The sequence below is a fragment of the Lucilia sericata genome, unplaced genomic scaffold, assembly GCF_015586225.1.
Source record: "Lucilia sericata isolate MDLA Ls3-8-SP2 unplaced genomic scaffold, ASM1558622v1 Contig002618F_arrow, whole genome shotgun sequence".
Lineage (NCBI taxonomy): Eukaryota > Metazoa > Arthropoda > Insecta > Diptera > Calliphoridae > Lucilia > Lucilia sericata.
In genome coordinates, this window is record NW_023996365.1 from 26098 (window position 1) to 33560 (window position 7463).

Below are 7463 nucleotides of genomic sequence, written 5' to 3' on the forward strand. Positions count from 1 at the left end.
GGCTATAGACTAGACTGTAGACTAGACTTTAGACTAAACTATAGACTAGACTATAGTCTCGTCCATAATCTCGTCTACAGTCTAGTCTAGTCTAGTCTATAGTATAGTCTATAGTCTAGTCTAAAGTCTAGTCTGCAGTCTAGTCTATAGTCTAGTAAATAGTCTAGTCTATAGTCTAGTCTAACGTCTAGTCTACAGTCTAGTCTATAGTCTAGTAATTGGTCTAGTCTATAGCCGAGTCTATAGTCTATTCTATGGTCGAGTATATTCTAGTCTATTGTCTGGTCTATAGTCTAGTCTATAGTCGTGTCTATAGTCTAGTCTATAGTCTAGTCTATAGTCTAGTCTATAGTCTAGTCTATAGTCTAGTCTATAGTCTAGTCTACTATATATTGTAGACTATAGTCTGGACTATACTATATTCTAGACTATAGACTAGACTACAGACTAGACTATAGACTAGACTAGAATATAAACTAGACTATAGATTAGAATATAGACTACACTATAGACTAGACTATAGACCAGACTATAGACTAGACTATAGACTAGACTGTAGAAAATAATATAGGGTAGACTATATTCTTGACTATATACTAGACTATAGACTAGACTATAGGCTAGACTATAAACTACACTATAGACTAGACTATATACTACACTATAGACAAAACCATAGTCTAAAGTCAAGTCTTTATTCCAAACGATTTTAAATAGAACTAAAGTAAATTTTTTTATGTTTTCGGACAACTCTTAGTCTAAGTTTCAGAATCTAGTTAGTAATAATTTCCAATTTATTTCATACCATTTCCACAATCTAAGAATAATTTTCTCTTTCCATCCAAATTTAATTAAAACAAAATAATGAAGAAAAGTTAAAACTAAAAGATATATACACACACACAAAAAATATTTCGACTTCAACTTTTTTGGATACTTTTAAACTTACTTATTTAGTTACTTTTTTTGTAGACATTGTCCCTAATCAGATTGTGGCAATATAAAGTTCAACAACAACTGGGACTAGAATGGAGACTGTGATTGTTGTTAGACTTTGGCTAATTAATTAAATACATTTCATTTAAGTCTTTCTTATACATATAAAGGAAAAAAACTCTTTGGTTCAAACATTTGTACTAACTTCAACAGAAGTTCCTATGAAATGAAAAGAAAACTTTGAACTTTTGACGCTTAAGGTTTTCCGTTTTTTGTGCAGTATTGGTATATAATAGAAAAAGAAAAAAGTTAAGATTTTCGGTTTTAGTTGAGGGAAATAATTATTTATATAGTGTATGTAATTAATGCAAAATAATATCATTTATTATATGACTTTTAATGAAACTGTATAACAAAAGTAAAGAAAGTATTTATTTGCTGTCAATTTATTGGAAAGCAATTTTAAATATAATCTTCTTTTGCATTTCAATTTTATATAATAAAGTTAACAAACAAATTTTCACTTTTATCATTGTCATTTTTAAAATGTCAGAAAATTGAGCCTGACAGACAATGTTCCTTTTTTTTTTGTTGTATTGTTTAATTTGCAGTAAATAAAAGCAATTGTTATTTTAATTTAACAATTTTCTTTTGTTATAAAAGGCCTCAATTTATATGAATTTATAATTTATATAAAATAATAAATTTTACGAAATGTATGTCAGTAGTGGTTTGTGTCAATGTTGTAAAATGTGCAACCGACAAAAAAATATTGGCATGAAATTCACAATTTATATTGTAGTTGTTTGTTTTTCTCATTTTATGCCATTTTGATTGCTGTAAAATGAGCAGCAAACAAGCAACATTGAGCAAGAAATAAGTACATCAAAGTAAATGAGAAAAAATGAGATATTTTGCAAAGGTATATGCGATCGTATGATACACTACAGTAGTTATGATTTGGACAAAAAGTGGTTAATTAATGTTCTGAATGTAACCAACTACTTTGTGTAATGGTAATGTATTCTTCAAAATAAAAGTAATCTTTCTTAAAATGCTGGATCTTTTGTTAATTATTAAGTTATAGGCAGTAGAATATTTCCAGGATATGGTTTCGACTAACTAAAACCTTAACATAAACAATATCCTTTCCCAGCATACATATGAACATATATGCTGGTGTCAGGTATAATAATGAAAAACCAAATAAGTCATATTACAAAAAAAATACATTCTCAGAAGAGTGTAATGAAATTAAAATAATACTGACATATAGTACAAAATATAATATTTAAAACAGGCAGTCATATCAAACACGCAGAGATACGAGGGCTAGTATATTAGGGTGGTTTAATGTTGATGAATAATACTTGCTAGATCCGTTAATAGTTCTAGTTGATGCTGAGTTGGTCAATAAATCCAATGATTTACATATAATGATAAATTTTTAACATGCTGTTTCTCAAAGGGTAAAAAAATAAAAGAAAACTTAAAAATATATTGAAACCCTACTGTTAAATATACATATGTATGTACATTGTACATATGTATGTATATTTAGCATGAAACAAACATTAATATGTATTACATGTGTGTTGCAACTGCCAACATTTGAAATTGTTGGTATGGCTATTGTTGTAGTTGGTATTAAAAGTCCGTTAATGTTTTAATATTGATATGTTTAAATATAATTTTCACATTTACAGCATCATTTTAAAGAACATGAACATTTTTGTAATAGCGAAGTGTAAACTTAATGCTACGCATTTAAAAAATTAAGAAAAAATTAATGGAACATAAAAAAAACTAGACTATAGACTAGACTATAGACTAGACTATAGACTAGACTATAGACTAGACTATAGACTAGACTATAGACTAGACTATAGACTAGACTATAGACTAGACTATAGACTAGACTATAGACTAGACTATAGACTAGACTATAGACTAGACTATAGACTAGACTATAGACTAGACTATAGACTAGACTATAGACTAGACTATAGACTAGACTATAGACTAGACTATAGACTAGACTATAGACTAGACTATAGACTAGACTATAGACTAGACTATAGACTAGACTATAGACTAGACTATAGACTAGACTATAGACTAGACTATACTAGACTATAGACTAGACTATAGACTAGACTATAGACTAGACTATAGACTAGACTATAGACTAGACTATACTAGACTATAGACTAGACTATAGACTAGACCTATAGACTAGACTATAGACCTAGACTATAGACTAGACTATAGACTAGACTAATAGACCTAGACTATAGACTAGAACTATAGACTAGTACTATAGACCTAGACCTATAGACTAGACTATAGACTAGACTATAGACCTAGACTATAGACCTAAGACTATAGACTAGACTATAGACTAGACTATAGACTAGACTATAGACTATACTATAGACTAGACTATAGACTAGACTAATAGACTAGAACTATTAGACTTAGACTAGACTAGACTATAGACTAGACTATAGACTAGACTATAGACTAGAGACTATAGACTAGACTATAGACTAGACTAGAGACTAACTATAGAACTAGAACTATAGACTAGACTTAGACTAGACTAATAGAGACTAGACTCATAGACTAGACTATAAGACTAGACTATAAGCTAGACTATAGACTAGACTAGTAGACTAGACTATAGACTAGACTATAGACTAGACTATAGACTAGACTATAGACTAGACTATGACTAGACTATAGACTAGACTATAGACTAGAAGACTATATACTAGACTATAAAGACTAGACTATATACTAGACTATAGACTAGACTATAGACTCGACTATAGACTAGACTATAGCTAGACTATTACTAGACTATAGACTATAGACTAGACTATAGACTAGACTATAGACTAGACTATAGACTAGACTATAGACTAGACTATAGACTAGACTATAGACTAGACTATAGACTAGACTATAGACTAGACTATAGACTAGACTATAGACTAGACTATAGACTAGACTATAGACTAGACTATAGACTAGACTATAGACTAGACTATAGACTAGACTATAGACTAGACTATAGACTAGACTATAGACTAGACTATAGACTAGACTATAGACTAGACTATAGACTAGACTATAGACTAGACTATAGACTAGACTATAGACTAGACTATAGACTAGACTATAGACTAGACTATAGACTAGACTATAGACTAGACTATAGACTAGACTATAGACTAGACTATAGACTAGACTATAGACTAGACTATAGACTAGACTATAGACTAGACTATAGACTAGACTATAGACTAGACTATAGACTAGACTATAGACTAGACTATAGACTAGACTATAGACTAGACTATAGACTAGACTATAGACTAGACTATAGACTAGACTATAGACTAGACTATAGACTAGACTATAGACTAGACTATAGACTAGACTATAGACTAGACTATAGACTAGACTATAGACTAGACTATAGACTAGACTATAGACTAGGCTATAGACTAGATATAGACTAGACTATAGACTAGACTATAGACTAGCTATAGACTAGACTATAGACTAGACTATAGACTAGACTATAGACTAGACTATAGACTAGACTATAGACTAGACTATAGACTAGACTATAGACTAGACTATAGACTAGACTATAGACTAGACTATAGACTAGACTATAGACTAGACTATAGACTAGACTATAGACTAGACTATAGACTAGACTATAGACTAGACTAGACTAGACTATAGATAGACTATAGACTAGACTATAGACTAGACTATAGACTAGACTATAGACTAGACTATAGACTAGACTATAGACTAGACTATAGACTAGACTATAGACTAGACTATAGACTAGACTATAGACTAGACTATAGACTAGACTATAGACTAGACTATAGACTAGACTATAGACTAGACTATAGACTAGACTATAGACTAGACTATAGACTAGACTATAGACTAGACTAGACTAGACTATAGACTAGACTATAGACTAGACTAAGACTAGACATAGACTAGACTATAGACTAGACTATGACTAGACTATAGACTAGACTATAGACTAGACTATAGACTAGACTATAGACTAGACTATAGACTAGACTATAGACTAGACTATAGACTAGACTATAGACTAGACTATAGACTAGACTATAGACTAGACTATAGACTAGACTATAGACTAGACTATAGACTAGACTATAGACTAGACTATAGACTAGACTATAGACTAGACTATAGACTAGACTATAGACTAGACTATAGACTAGACTATAGACTAGACTATAGACTAGACTATAGACTAGACTATAGACTAGACTATAGACTAGACTATAGACTAGACTATAGACTAGACTATAGACAGACTATAGACTAGACTATAGACTAGACTAGACTAGACTATAGACTAGACTATAGACTAGACTATAGACTAGACTATAGACTAGACTATAGACTAGACTATAGACTAGACTATAGACTAGACTATAGACTAGACTATAGACTAGACTATAGACTAGACTATAGACTAGACTATAGACTAGACTATAGAATAGACTATAGACTAGACTATAGACTAGACTATAGACTATACTATAGTCTATGGTCTACATTCTGTGGACTAGACTAATGACTAGACCATAAATTAGACAAACAATCCGTTGTCAATAGTGAGCTTACCGCGTTTGTTAACATTTAGATAACGGATGTGTATAAAATTTAAGTTTCGACAACGATTGTTGCAATGTTGACAACACAACGTTGTCGAGTGTTGTCGTACGTATGTATATACTTTGACAACTGATGTTATTGAAAAATTATAAACACTTTGGTGTCAATTTGTTACCAGTCGTCTATATTTCTTTTTCTCTCTGTGTAGGCGACACAAAAATTAGAACCCATATACTTTCAACATTAACTTGATCTTAGTTAAATCAAACTTACTCTATACAAATAAAATCATACATTTTCAACTCTGCGAAGGGAATATATAACTCAGATTTGTTTCAATGAAATACTTAATTGAAAATTCTTAATATTAATTCCGAAAAGCTCAACTACACCCTTATGCCCTATAAATTTTGATGCTTGTGACACTAAAATGAACATTAAACTGCATACGAAAATACATACATATGTTAGGCTGGTATGTACATACGTTTGTGTGGTAGTTGGTGTAGTAAATGAATTGCTTACACACTTGTTAAACTGTATGACAGATGAGGTTGCTATTTAAAATAGTCAACACTTTTATAAAATAACAATAAAAATTATACAAAACCCACATCCATACACATTTACCACCTACAACCATACATGCATAAAATTTACATATTTACAGATGTATTTTCACACATAAATGTGATACAATTTACACGTATTTTTATGCATATTTATTTATATAAAATGTGTATGTGTGTTATCGGTAGTTTTTTAAGGATTTTAGGTACCCTTTTCCGATTTCTATGACTTTGGGAGTTTTAAAGGTATGAAATATACATTTTTGCTTAAAGCTGGGACGAAACTAATTGTTACCATTTCGTCTCAGAGTTAGTCAATGGGAAGTCAGTCGTCACTTTAGACCCGCACACATTAAAATAAATATTTACAAGGCAAATTTTGTAACTGATTGTACAATGTCCCATAGGAAGCCACGATCCCGGAAGTACAAGGTTCTGTCTATGTAAGTATAACATTTTTTTATTAAAGTGTAAATGAGAAAGTCTGTATAAACTAAGTGTGTGTCTGGTTTGTTTTTGTGGCATTATCAAGATGTATGTAGGCATGTGAAAAATATGCAAATTTTGAGTACAAATACATATTTATGAATATTAGGGACCATCGATTTTCAAATATAAAAAATTTAAAAAATTAAATCCTTATCATAAATTTGTAGCTATCATTTTAAAGGGTCACCCTAATATACATACATTTCCATATATATACATACAATTTTGTATTACCTCATATCCATTGCATATGTATGTAAGTGCGTATAATGTCGACTATATTTTCATAAATGTTATATTTTATAGCCAAATTAAAATAAAATTTAATTTTATTTTATATTACTACAACTACTTTTTATATTGTTATTTCGTAAATAAAATTGTATGCATTAAATATTAATAAAATTTTCTTTTATAAATTTGTTAAATTGAGTGAAAATGTTTTGTAACAGTAAATATAAAAAAGTTCTTAATATATAATAACATAAAAAGTTTTCTTTAAAATTTTACATTTAAATTTAATCGAACACAAAAAATATCCAATAATTAAATTGATTTTTAGTAAGCGATATTACACAAGAAACTTGTGATAATTTATATAATCCATAGCATGCAAAAAAAAGTTGTCTATATTCTGCACATGTTAATTTACAGTTTAGTCTATAGTCTAGCCTATAGTCTAGTCTATAGTCTAGTCTATAGTCTAGTCTATGGTCTAGTCTATGGTCTAGTCTAAAGTCTAGTCTATGGTCTAGTCTATAGTCTAGTCTATGGTCTAGTCTA